Here is a 12,774-nt window from a genome sequence, read left to right on the forward strand (position 1 = left end):
CATTCAGATACAAGCTAGTGTTATACCCACGCTAACTTTGTGGGGGCTTTTTTTTATTTATTTATCATCATTCATTACTTTGATAAAATGATATTATCTATTTAAGAAAATAAAAAACAATTCTTTTTATTTTGACTTTTCTGGAATGAAAGTCTCAGATACTTTTCTTCTTTGATCATTGTCCTTTTCTCTAGCAATCTTCTTGTTTATTTGTCCCATACCCAAAATCTTAGACAAAACTACTTAAATTAGTGGGACTCGAACTTATATACTTTGTCTTACAAAATGAAAAATATTGGAAAGTACAGTTGTCAACTTTCTCTTCTATAGCTCTCTTCTCTAATTTGGATAGACTCAACTTTATTTCCTCAACATGTAAAGCCAAATGTGGGAAATTAAAGAATCACAAAGAGTAATACTCAATACAATAATAAAGTAAGTAAATTTTTTTTTTCAAAAAAAAAACAACAAAGGAATTAATATGAGATATTTATCTTATTTCTAAACTATCCAACATCTGCAAAACATTCCTTTACTTAGATCAGACGATCAACTAAAAGGAGGCAAGAGCAACGCATTTTTATGAAAAGGTTCATTTTTCTCAGCTTCTTTTTTCCTTTTAATCTTTTAGAAGAGCAATTGCTCAATGAGAATTACAAACAAATAAGCAACAAAGAGGAAAAGTTGCAAATAAAGAAGCAACAGAAGAGAAAAATTATAAACAAACAAAAGGGATATGTTTATGTACCCATAACAAAAGGATGCACATATAAATGGATAAAATACTTTCATAGAATGGAGTGTAGGCATAAACTCTGCAAGAAAAGTGAAGTTGGAAGTATAAGAAAAGCTCAATCGATCTTTGCAACTGAATCTCGGGTTTTCAAAAAATTGATTAAAGATAAAATGCATAGAAAAGGGGAGAGAAAACATAAAGAAGTTTTAAATGGACAACAAATACAACGAAAACATAGAAAAAAATAAAATAAATATTCAATAAGACACAAATAGAAAAATTAAAATAAATATTTAATGGAAAAATGTACTCATGCCTAATTGATTTCATGCTACTTCCACACCTTTGTTGTAAAAAATCAAAATAAAAGGCTATGCATTGTTAGAAATCAAAAGTATTGATGAAATGATCTATCTACGTTGTCTTTGAAGCCTTTGCCAACGACCACAGTACCTAAAAAATATAAAGAAATATTTTAGCCAAAAATTAGAAGATGATGAAGGAAGAAAATAATCTCACATAAATCACTTAAAATGAATATATAGTTTCAACCATGATGAATGTTGTATGCTGTCATTGAGAAAGGGTTCATGCCATTGGGATAAATGTGAAAAATCATAATTTGTAGAGAAGAAAAATTTAGAGATGAAATTACCCTAGAGAGGTGGGTGAATAGGGTATATGTTAATCTAATCCGGTATTAATGCCAATTTAAAACATTTTAATAATTATATCCTAGCAAGATTGATATTCAACAAAATATGAGCAAGGATGTGTAATTAAACAAGCGTGAAATAAACATGGACAAATATGCAAATGAGATAGTGATCAAAAGACAATCGCAAACACGCAAAGTGATCACGGAGTTCGGTCACTCCCGACCTACGTCTCCGCTCCCCACTCTCGAGGAGAATCTCCACCATCTCAACTGGTTTTTAATGTTCACCGAAAACGTTTACAACTCACACAATCGATTTTCTAGCTCACCGAAAACTTCACAACTCACAATTATAATCACACAATACACTCTCTAAGTGTTGGACTAGCCTCAACTTCCTCAAGTGTTTGGATTTACCACCTCTCCCTAAGTTTTACTACCAACGCCACTCCTCTTGGAATTAACATCGTCTCTCACCACACACTCCTCTCGGTGTCCTTGTGTATTACAATGTGTTCTCATAAATTTAGCATAAGTACAAGGGTTTGTTCTCTTTAATGGATGAGAACTCAATGTAATCTCACTCTCAATGATACACTCACCACAACCCAAATTATACTTAATGTGATAATACTAAAGCTCAAGAGATGTGTGTGTAAACAATGAGAAAAATAAAATGCAAACTCAATATAAAATCTAGCTTAATGAAATTGATAAACAACAACAAATTTATATAAAGCTAGAGATGAGTTTAGCGTAAACTTCTCTGAAATTCAAGAGAGAGAGAGAGAGATGAGATTGAAGCCCAAACACGAAAAGAATAATCTCCTCCTCTTGTGAAAACTTCTTCACAAAAGAAACTTAAAAACTCTTGTAAACTCTTACACGAACTTGTCCAAAACTTGATTAAAACTCTTTCTTTGATATATGTAAGAGTTGAGGATAGAGGGGAATATATAGGTACTTAATACAACAGTCCAAAAGCTAAAAAAACAGAGAAAACCCCCTCAAAAATCGGATCTGGAAAAAAACTAGCCGTTATACAACGACTTACTGATCAGTCGATTGAACAGTGTTTTCAGTCGATTGATGCACTGTTCAGTCTACTGATAACGTGCAAGACACATTCTGAATTTTTTGCATAGCTAGATTTCTTAAATTAATTAAAAATAGTAAATCAACTTAAAAAATAGTGAAAATTTAAGAAAAGTTTCTAAACATGTAGATTATAAACATGTTAGAGAAAGAAATTCTAAAATATCACTTCGCATTTCTGAGAAATAATTATTTTAAGACAGATATTTCAGATTCTAAAAACTGATGAAACACTTGATTTTGTAAAATCAATTTAACATAGTAAATCAACTCCAAAAATAGTAAAACTTTGAAAAATGTTTATAAACATGTAATAGAACATGTTAGAAAAATAATTTCTTAATTTTAATTTTCCATTTATGAAAACTCATTTATTTTGTAAACTATTCAAGAATACGAAAACGTTAAAACTTGATTTTGATGTATTCATTCCAAACAAGTTTTAAAACACTTTTCAATAGATTAATAGACTTGAGGAAAGATATAAAATAGTATAAACAAATCTTTAATCCATAAACATATATTTTCCCAAATAAAATCGATAAGTAAGAAACTCATATATATGTATATGAATAGAACTATTAGTTTCATATTTGTATGATTAAACTTTAAACTTGAAAGCTATAAAATAAAAACGTGTTTGTGTGTAATAATTGAGCTTTAAAATATAACACACACGGTATAAGACCTAAACTAGAAACAATATACCCAAGTTAAGAGATCTTCGATATGTTTGTCTTGGTTGCGAATGAAGCTTTAACTTATACTTGACTTGAAATGCAAAACTTCATTCTGATATTTCTTCCATCCTCCAATGAACATGATCGTGTAGGCACAAATCCATCCAACCTCCAACATAGGATCTTTATGTAGGATACCTAACAATCAAATATAAACATTCGACAAAAATTGTTAGGAATTGTTTGATAATCATCAAAACTAGATTAGATAGTAGGCTCATAAACATGAGACCTAACAAGAGAGTCAATAGAAGTAAGTTAAGGTAAAGAATTGAAAGGACTACAATTGAAATCATATGATAATTTTTAATTCACAAGAACATGCGGTTGGATTGTTGTTGGGAGATAGAAAGAAGCGTTTCTCTCAAAGATTAGTTATTAAATTATTTACTAGTTATTTATTATTACATGGAAGTTAATTAGATTAGATTAGTGGATTATGTGTAGAGAAAGGTTATGTGTAGAGAAGAAGCCGAAGAGTTTCTCTAAAACACAAAAATCTAACAAAACATAAGAGAATAAATAGCGAAAATAACCACAAGTTGCCAAGTGTCAATATAAGGTCTTACTTTAATAAATAGTACGCATGTTCTAAAATTTTGACACATGTTAAATGCTCTAGAATTTTAACACGTGGCATTTCAGTATATTACTTTAGCATATTGTATTGATTGATGTTCGCTATTAAAATATTATTTATGAAGTCTACTGAATGATGAGAAGTTAATAGCGAGGTGTAGAGTTCATCTTGTGGAGAAATCAGAAAAACCAGATTTTCTGGCATAAGTCGACTCATGCACAAGGCTAAGTCGACTTAACCAGATTTTCTGGCATAAGTCGACTCATGCACAAGGCTAAGTCGACTTATGGTAAGTCGACTTGTCAGTAGTGCACGAGTCGACTTACTAAGTCGACTTATGGTAAGTCGACTTGTCAGTAGTGCACGAGTCGACTTACGATCTGCACTGGAGTTATGTTTTTTCGCTCTACCAAGTCGACTTATCAAACCTGATAAGTCGACTTATGAAGTGATCTCCAGTTGCTGTTTTTTCTCTCTGCCAAGTCGACTTGTGGTGACTGTTAAGTCGACTTACGACGGGAATTTTGCATAATCAGGTTTCTTGTTTGCACTCTGATTGGGTTTTTGTTTTGATATAAATAGGGAAACGATTTGTTAGGGTTTTTTTAATCAAAGATTGAGGAATATTTTGAGCATTGTGAGAGGGAGATATTGTGAGCAAGGTGAGATCTTTGGTTGAGGGTTAGTTTGAGAGTTTTGTGTGATTGTAACCCTTTGTACTCTCCTTGAATTAGTGAAATCTCACCATCCTCTCCTCGTGGACATAGGCAAGTTGCCGAACCACGTATATCTCTGTGTTTGGTTTGATTTGTCGTAATTGGCTTGATTGTGCAAGAGTGTGGCTTTCTTCTTCCGTGATCTCAAGTTCGTTGTGTGTACGTGCAACGCTTCCGCATAGGCACACGACAAGTGGTATCAGAGCTCAGATTTCAGATATGGGGTTTTGGATTAGGTGGAGGAAGATTCAGTTGGAAGCTTGGTTCTTGGAGTTCTAGGCTTTGGTGGAGTTAGGGTTTGAAGTTGCCGTTGAAGATCTCGCTTTCCTCGTGTGGTTAGGAGTTCTATTTGGAATCCAATCTAGGGTTCAGTTGGGTTATTTCTTATTCTTTCAAAGTTTGGATCTTTCTCTACAATTTGAAATTTGTGATTATGGGTGAAGAAGTTGGTGAAAGCAGCAAGATGATAGCAGGCACAGTTCAAGTGGGTTTTCAGAACACTAAGATTAGTATAGTGAAATATGACGGCAAGATCAATTTTGGTTTGTGGATGAGCGACGTACAGGATGCGCTCAATACTCAAAATCTGGAGGAGACCATCATGGTCGATGTGAGGCCACCTAAATATGAAGAGGTGATATGGGAAAAGATGAATCGAAATGCTTGCGGGGTGATCAGGTCCTGTTTGGAACAAGAACTGAAATATAATGTGATTGGGGTAACGTCTGCAATGAAAATGTGGGAGATTCTCAACAACAAGTATCTCACGAAGAGTGTTGAGAACAGGTTGTACTTGCTGCGAAGATTATTCAGATTTCAGATGTCCAGAGGCACCTCGCTTGCGGCTCATGTGAACAACTACACTAAGTTGTTGTCGGACTTGGCGAACGTGGATGAGAAGATCACAGATGAGTACAAGGCTATTATTCTTTTGGGCTCCTTACCGGATAAGGAGTATGATACCTTTGTGCTTACGTTGTTGAACGGGAGATCTTCTATCACTTATAGTAAAGTGACTAATGCATTGACGAACTATGATTTGAGGAGGAAGGATAAGGAGACTTCCCGCGCTAGTATTTCAGGAAAGGCCTTGTCGACGAGAGGTAGAAGCTCATATCAGAAAGGTGGAAATAGAGGGAGGTTAAAGTCAAGAGGTCGTCACCAGCTTGGAAAAAATCAATGTGCATTCTGTAAAGAGCAGGGACATTGGAAGAGAGACTGACCGAAAGTCAAAGAAAAGGAGAATAGCAAGAATAAGGGCCCGAAGGCTAATGAGGTGAATGTTGCGAAAGACGATGATTCCGATGATTCGAGCTTTTCTCTTTTGATTACTCCGGAGGTGAACCATTTGGATGCATCGGAGTGGATGCTTGATTCTGGCGCTACTTATCATGTGACTCCTAGGCGAGATTGGTTCTCATCATTTGAGAGACTCGACGGGGGTGTTGTTGTTATGGGAAATGATCAATCCCGTGGCGTTTGTGGGATAGGTACTGTGAGGATTCAGATGCACGATGGAGTAGTCCGTGAGTTGAAGGAGGTGAGATTTGTTCCTTAACTTAAGAAGAATCTTATCTTAGTTAGGGCTTTGGAGGCGAAGGGATTCAGGGTGACCTTTGAGGATGCTGTAGTGAAGGTTACTAAGGGATCTTTGGTGGTGATAAAGGGAGTCCGCAGTCATAATTTATACTATCTGAAAGGGAGCACCGAGATTGGCCAGGTTGCTTCGGCTATTTCAGAGGCGGACATGAGCAGACTTTGGCATTATAGGTTAGGGCACACAGGAGAGAAGTCACTGTAGGCTTTGTGCAAGCAGGGGCTATTGAAGGGAGCCAAGAGTGGAAAGACTGAGTTCTGTGAGTATTGTGTTCTTAGCAAGAAGACAAAAGTGAAGTTCGGGACGGCCATTCATAGGACGAGGGGCATCTTGGACTATGTGCACACAGATGTTTGGGGTCCCACCAAGACGGCATCACTTGGTGGTCGACATTGGTTCGTCACATTTGTTGATGACTATTCTAGGTATTGTTGGGTGTACACCATGAAGCATAAGAGTGAAGTCCTAGATTTGTTTGTGGAGTGGAAGAAGAGATTGGAACTGCAGACTGGGAGAAAGATTAAGACGTTACGATCCGACAACGGCGGCGAGTATACTTCAGACCCCTTTCAGCAGCTATGTCGAGACGAGGGCATAGAGAGACACTTCACAGTTAGTCATACACCGCAGCAAAATGGGGTGGCAGAGAGGTTGAATCGGTCTTTACTGGAGAAGATCCGATGCTTATTGTCGCAGAGTGGTTTGGAAAAGATCTTTTGGGCTGAGGCACTTACATATGCGAATCACCTCATTAATAGGCTGCCTTCATCTGCGATTGAGGGGAAGACCCCTATGGAGATGTGGTCGGGAGAGACAGCACATGACTATGACCAGCTTAAGGTATTTGGTTGCCCTGCATATTATCATGTTAAAACTGATAAGTTGGAACCTCGAGCTAGGAAGGTCATATTTGTAGGATTCAAACGTGGTGTCAAGGGATACAAGCTTTGGGATCCAGTTGATAAGAAGATTGTGCTGAGTAGGGACGTCACATTCGATGAGACTTCTATCTTGAAGCTTCCCAGCTCTCATCAGTTGGGGAGCGACCCGACAGAGGAGATATCGCAGGTGGTGGAGATTGATGCAGCTCCACAGAGTCCAGATAGTGCAGTATCCATTAGAGTGCCGACTGAGGTGACGCCAGGCGAGCACGACGGTGATGCGGAGGATACGGGTACTCATGAGTAGGATCAGGGACCGACGGCTCAGGTTGGATTCTATTGCGGCACGGAGACAGATGAGAGACATACGGGTGCCAGCACGGTATGCCGACACAGTTGCATATGCACTTCCGGTGGAGAGTATCGATGAGATGGTGCCTACTACATTCAGAGAGTCCGAGCAGAGTTCGGAGGCTGATTCGTGGCAGGTGGCTATGCAGGAGGAGATGGAGTCCCTTCATAAGAACGATACATGGGAGCTTGTTGAGCTTCCAAAAGGGCGGAAGGCGATTGGGTGCAAGTGGGTGTACACGAAGAAGGAGGGCATTGAGGGCACTCCAGTGAGATTCAAGGCTAGGTTAGTTGCGAAGGGCTATGCACAGGAGGAATGTATTGATTACAATGAGGTTTTCTCTCCGGTGGTGAAGCACTCTTCGATTCGGATTCTGCTAGCTTTGGTGGCACAGTATGGATTAGAGTTAGATCAGTTGGATGTGAAGACGACATTTCTTCATGGTGATCTTGATGAAGAAATATATATGACTCAGCCATTGAGATTTCGAGCTGCAGGGAAAGATAAGTTGGTTTGCAGGTTAAAAAAATCGTTATACGGTTTGAAGCAGTCTCCTCGACAGTGGTATAGGCGATTCAATGGTTTTATGCTTGGTCATTCGTACACTCGGAGCCAGTTTGATCATTGCGTGTATTTTCGCAAGTTGAGAGGAGGTGCGTACATTTATTTATTGCTTTATGTCGATGACATGTTGGTTGCCTCTAGTTCCAGGTCAGCTATAGATGAGTTGAAAGTTCAGCTTTCGAATGAGTTTGAGATGAAGGACTTGGGTGAGGCGAAGCGCATTTTAGGGATGGAGATCGGCAGAGACAAGAAGAAGGGCATGATTTGTTTGACACATGTGGCTTATTTGAAGAAGGTTCTACAGCGATTCCATGTTAGCATGGATACGAAGCTAGTTGGTGTACCGTTGGGAGCCTATTTGAAGCTTTCACCTGGCCTTTCACCGAAATCAGTTGAAGACCGTGAGTCGATGTCGAAGACTCCATATGAGAGCGCAGTTGGGAGCTTGATGTACGCAATGGTATGTACGAGGCCGGATTTGTCACAGGCAGTGAGCATGGTGTCGAGATACATGCACGATCCAGGAGTGGGTCATTGGGATGCCGTGAGATGGATTTTGAGGTATATTCTAGGTACGCTCAATATTGGTTTAGTTTATGAGCAGGACACTACAGGTGGGCAGCTATGCATTGGCTATGTTAATTCGGATTATGCCGGGGATTTGGATAAGCGCCGGTCTACGACGGGGTATGTGTTCACTTTGACCCATGCGCCGGTGTGTTGGAGATGCACCTTACAGTCTACGGTGGTTTTGTCTACGACGGAGGCAGAGTATATGGCAGTTACGGAGGCTGTGAATGAGACTATTTAGCTTCGAGGACTTTTGGAGGAACTTGGTATATCGCAGAGGTCCGTCACTATTCATTGTGATAGCATGAGTGCTATCTATTTGGCGAAGAATCAGGTTTTTCATGCGCAGACGAAGCACATTGATGTTCGTTATCACTTCGTTCGAGATGTTCTTGAAGATGGCGATGTGGAGATTGTGAAGGTCCACACGAAGGATAATCCGGCGGATATGCTCACAAATGTGGTTCCGAGCAACAAGTTTGATCATTGCAGAAACTTGTTGAATATTTGTGATTGTTGAGGCCGTTGGCGGCCATTTGGATGAACTACGGGCGGCTTGATCCCTTGGGAGAGGGGGTACGTAGGCAACCATGGTGGTGCAGCCGTATTTGGAGAGACGACACATTAATGCTCTTGGTTTGGTTTCGGCTCAGTTTTGGCAAAATTCGCCGAGGTGGAGAATTGTGGAGAAATCATAAAAACCAGATTTTCTGGCATAAGTCGACTCATGCACAAGGCTAAGTCGACTTATGGTAAGTCAACTTGTCAGTGGTGCACGAGTCGACTTACGATCTGCACTGGAGTTATGTTTTTTCGCTCTGCCAAGTCGACTTATCAGACCTGATAAGTCGACTTATGAAGTGGTCTCCAGTTGTTGTTTTTTCTCTCTGCCAAGTCGACTTGTGGTGACTGTTAAGTCGACTTACGACGGGTATTTTGCATAATCAGGTTTCCTGTTTGCACTCTGATTGGGTTTTTGTTTTGATATAAATAGGAAAATGATTTGTTAGGATTTTTTTAATTAGAGATTGAGGAATCTTTTGAGCATTATGAGAGGGAGATATTGTGAGCAAGATGAGATCTTTGGTTGAGGGTTAGTTTGAGAGTTTTGTGTGATTGTAACACTTTGTACTCTCCTTGAATTAGTGAAATCTCCCCATCCTCTCCCCGTAGACGTAGGCAAGTTGCCGAACCACGTATCTCTGTGTTTGGTTTGATTTGTCGTAATTGGCTTGATTGTGCAAGAGTGTGGCTTTCTTCTTCCGTGATCTCAAGTTCGTTGTGTATGCGTGCAACGCTTCCGCATAGGCGCGCGCATAGGCGCGCGACACCTCTGCAATCATTAATGTAGAGTATCTCTACCTCTTTCTCTGTAGAAACATTCTGCTTTGTTGATTCCATTTTATAGGGGCCCAAAGTTCCCTTGTGTTAAGCTATAAGCCGATAAGGTTGGATAAAAAACGCAATTGCCTTTTTGTGATGTCACTTATGTCTTCCAACTTTATGGATGCCCACTAAGGCCTAACTTTTAAATCCGTCACCTTTGAGCAACAGTTAGTCTGCTAACGCAATCATGTTATATAGTTCATACCTTAACATAATTGAGGCCATCAGTTGTAGGATCTTTACCTATTTCAAGGATTGTTCCAAACCTAATCATCATGAACATAATCATTTTCCCTACTATATATAAAGGGGTCAACTGTCTCTGTCTCTCACATCTTTATATGTCTCAATAGTATTTATTGTATGCCCTTCATTCCTCCATTCACTAAAATGTAATAATTGATGAAGCTCTTAGTAACTTTGACTGAGAGACATGGATGATCAATAGTAAATAAAGTTGTGAAGATAAGGTAAATGTAGGCAATAACTGGACCCCCACTAAAAATAAAAAAATAAATAAAAAGCTGAAAAAAAATTTGTAAGGAAAAAAAAAAGGAAAATTTGATAGTAGATTGAGATGTCACATGAGAATTATATGACAATAAATTATCAGTTGTGCTGAATGTAAGGGGTAAAAGATTAAACCACCATCAAAATTGAGTGAAAAAAGTAATTAATATTCCTATGGGGTTCAAGGGGTATAAATAAAGTAACATCACTATAGTGCATAACATGCATTTGTATGTATAACCGATAAGCTTATAGTTTTTATGTTTCATACAGGAATTCTCGTCACAATTCCTTATAAAACTTAAACTACACGGTTTATTTCTAGTTGTCTGATGGAACCTGATTGAAACTATTATCAGCACTAATTTTCACATTATATATGGAGATCATTGCGAGATTAGTTATTGGGTTTAAGACAAATCTGGCTATTTATGAAAATCTTATGTGATTTTATTTGCCAACAAGATTTATTTGACTAAAATAGGTTATGGCATATAACCATTTTACCCATAAATACTGTTCATTAAGGAGGAAGACCAATTGGCGATCCATGTAGTCCTATTGTAAAATCTTCCAGATCACTTGCTTAAAGGAAAGTCTTTGATTTTCTTTTCATTTTTTCATTTTCCAAATAAACACATGAAATATAAGTTTTCACATTTATAATATTTTTATGACAAACAATACATAAAATACATATTATTATTCTTTTTTAGTGAATAAGGCATATAGTACATGCAGTTTAACTAGTGTTGAGTATAATATAATTAACGAAGAGTAATAAGTAAATAGTCATTGCTAGGGATAAAAAGTCAATCAAATAAAATAAGATGTTATCCATTCTGTATAAACTAGTATTCTACACGTGCAAATCATGAATGACTCATTACCAATACAGTTGAATTTTAACCTCCGAATATCTATTTCCCAAAAGGCATGGGCATATATATCGCAGAAAATTAAGGCTAATAATCACTATTTCCTTCTTCAAACTTCAGAGGTCTCTTTCCGAACATATTGCCGCTAATGTAGCTAGGTACTCTCTTTTATGGACAGGAGCTCAAGAGGATAGGTTGGCTAGAAGGATTCGTAGAGCATGAACAAATCTGAAGTTTGAAGAGCTCGCTAGGAAACAAGCAACTGATGCCGTGGGAGAGAATTTTTCTTCAAATTAGCACCATCATTTTAGTCTGTCTTTTGCTGGTCCTTTTGGTTGGCAGTTCATCTCATGGGATAATACCATATAAGTTTCTTTTGGTTCCTCTTTTTTTTTGTCTTTTCTAGAGTTAGATCAGCTTAGTTTTTTACTTCTATCGTGGTATTGTCGGGTAGGCGATGATAATGCTATCTCATCGTGTTTCCTTGTAATTATTCTATATACCTTGATCTTGTCTTTTGCGCGTATCAAGGCCTCCGTGTTAGCTTGACTCGGTCATGGTGACCAAATCAACGATTCTCAGTAGAGAGAATTGTGGATCGTGGAAGGGTTGTTGAGAGAAAATCTCTCATTGGGACGGATCTTGGGGGGTGGAATTAGTGGGTTCAGCCCCTATAAATGGAGGAGTAATTCTCCTTGAGAAATCACAACGAAGAAGGTGAAAAATCTCTTACCCATTAGCAGAACCCCCCTCAATATCTGTTCTTCCTTCTTCTCTGTTTTCAAACACTGGTATCAGAGCACGTCGATCTCATCGTCGCCCCCTTCGAGCTCTGCGTCAATCGGCCACCTCGACGACTCTGCTGCGACGATCGATCGACGACGACGACGACAAATCCGCGCCGATCTCAACGCAGTTGTCTCCATCCTCGGCGATTAAGAGAGAGACATCAGCCACCCGTTGAAATTTTACGGCGTAACCCTAGCTCCCAGCTCGAGATCATTTTTTACTGGTGAGGCACTCGTTTTCTCAAGAGCCAAGTTACAAAGCCAGGCCCAATTCCCCACAACCAGCAAAGCCCATCCACTTTATTCGTTTAATCAAAGCCAAACCATTTCTTTTTTATTAAATCATAGCCAGGCTCATGTTCACTTAACAAATCTTTACAAAGCCCTTTTTTCCTATATCACACCTTCTTCGAAACCAGCAGACCCTTTTTTTTAAAAAAAATATCACTTTAGTCCTTTACAATTCAATATTCTGTTTTCAATCTTTTTGGGTTGTTCGAACAATTCTTCGCAATTTCTATTCGGTGTAACTCCACAACAGCAGCAGATTATCTCCAACTCCAGTCAGAAACGACGCCAAAACTTTGACAAGAGATTCTTCGGTCAACACCGCTAAGCGACAATCTGGCTCAAATTGGAGCCTCTTTCATCAACTCGGAAAAATCAGGTTCATTTTTATTTTATTTATTTATTTATTTTTAACTTTATTATTATTTAGTATTA

At 38.4% G+C, this 12,774-nt stretch overlaps 1 long non-coding RNA gene across 1 annotated transcript; it reads right to left on the reverse strand.

Moving 5' to 3' along the window:
- LOC109821643 lies at positions 1,053–12,274 on the reverse strand. The gene is made up of 3 exons (XR_002241971.1): positions 11,997–12,274; positions 3,198–3,367; positions 1,053–1,189 (listed from the first exon to the last, which is right to left on the reverse strand). It is a non-coding gene; the product is annotated as an uncharacterized LOC109821643 (long non-coding RNA).

The sequence above is a fragment of the Asparagus officinalis genome, chromosome 8 (genome assembly GCF_001876935.1).
Source record: "Asparagus officinalis chromosome 8, Aspof.V1, whole genome shotgun sequence".
Lineage (NCBI taxonomy): Eukaryota > Viridiplantae > Streptophyta > Magnoliopsida > Asparagales > Asparagaceae > Asparagus > Asparagus officinalis.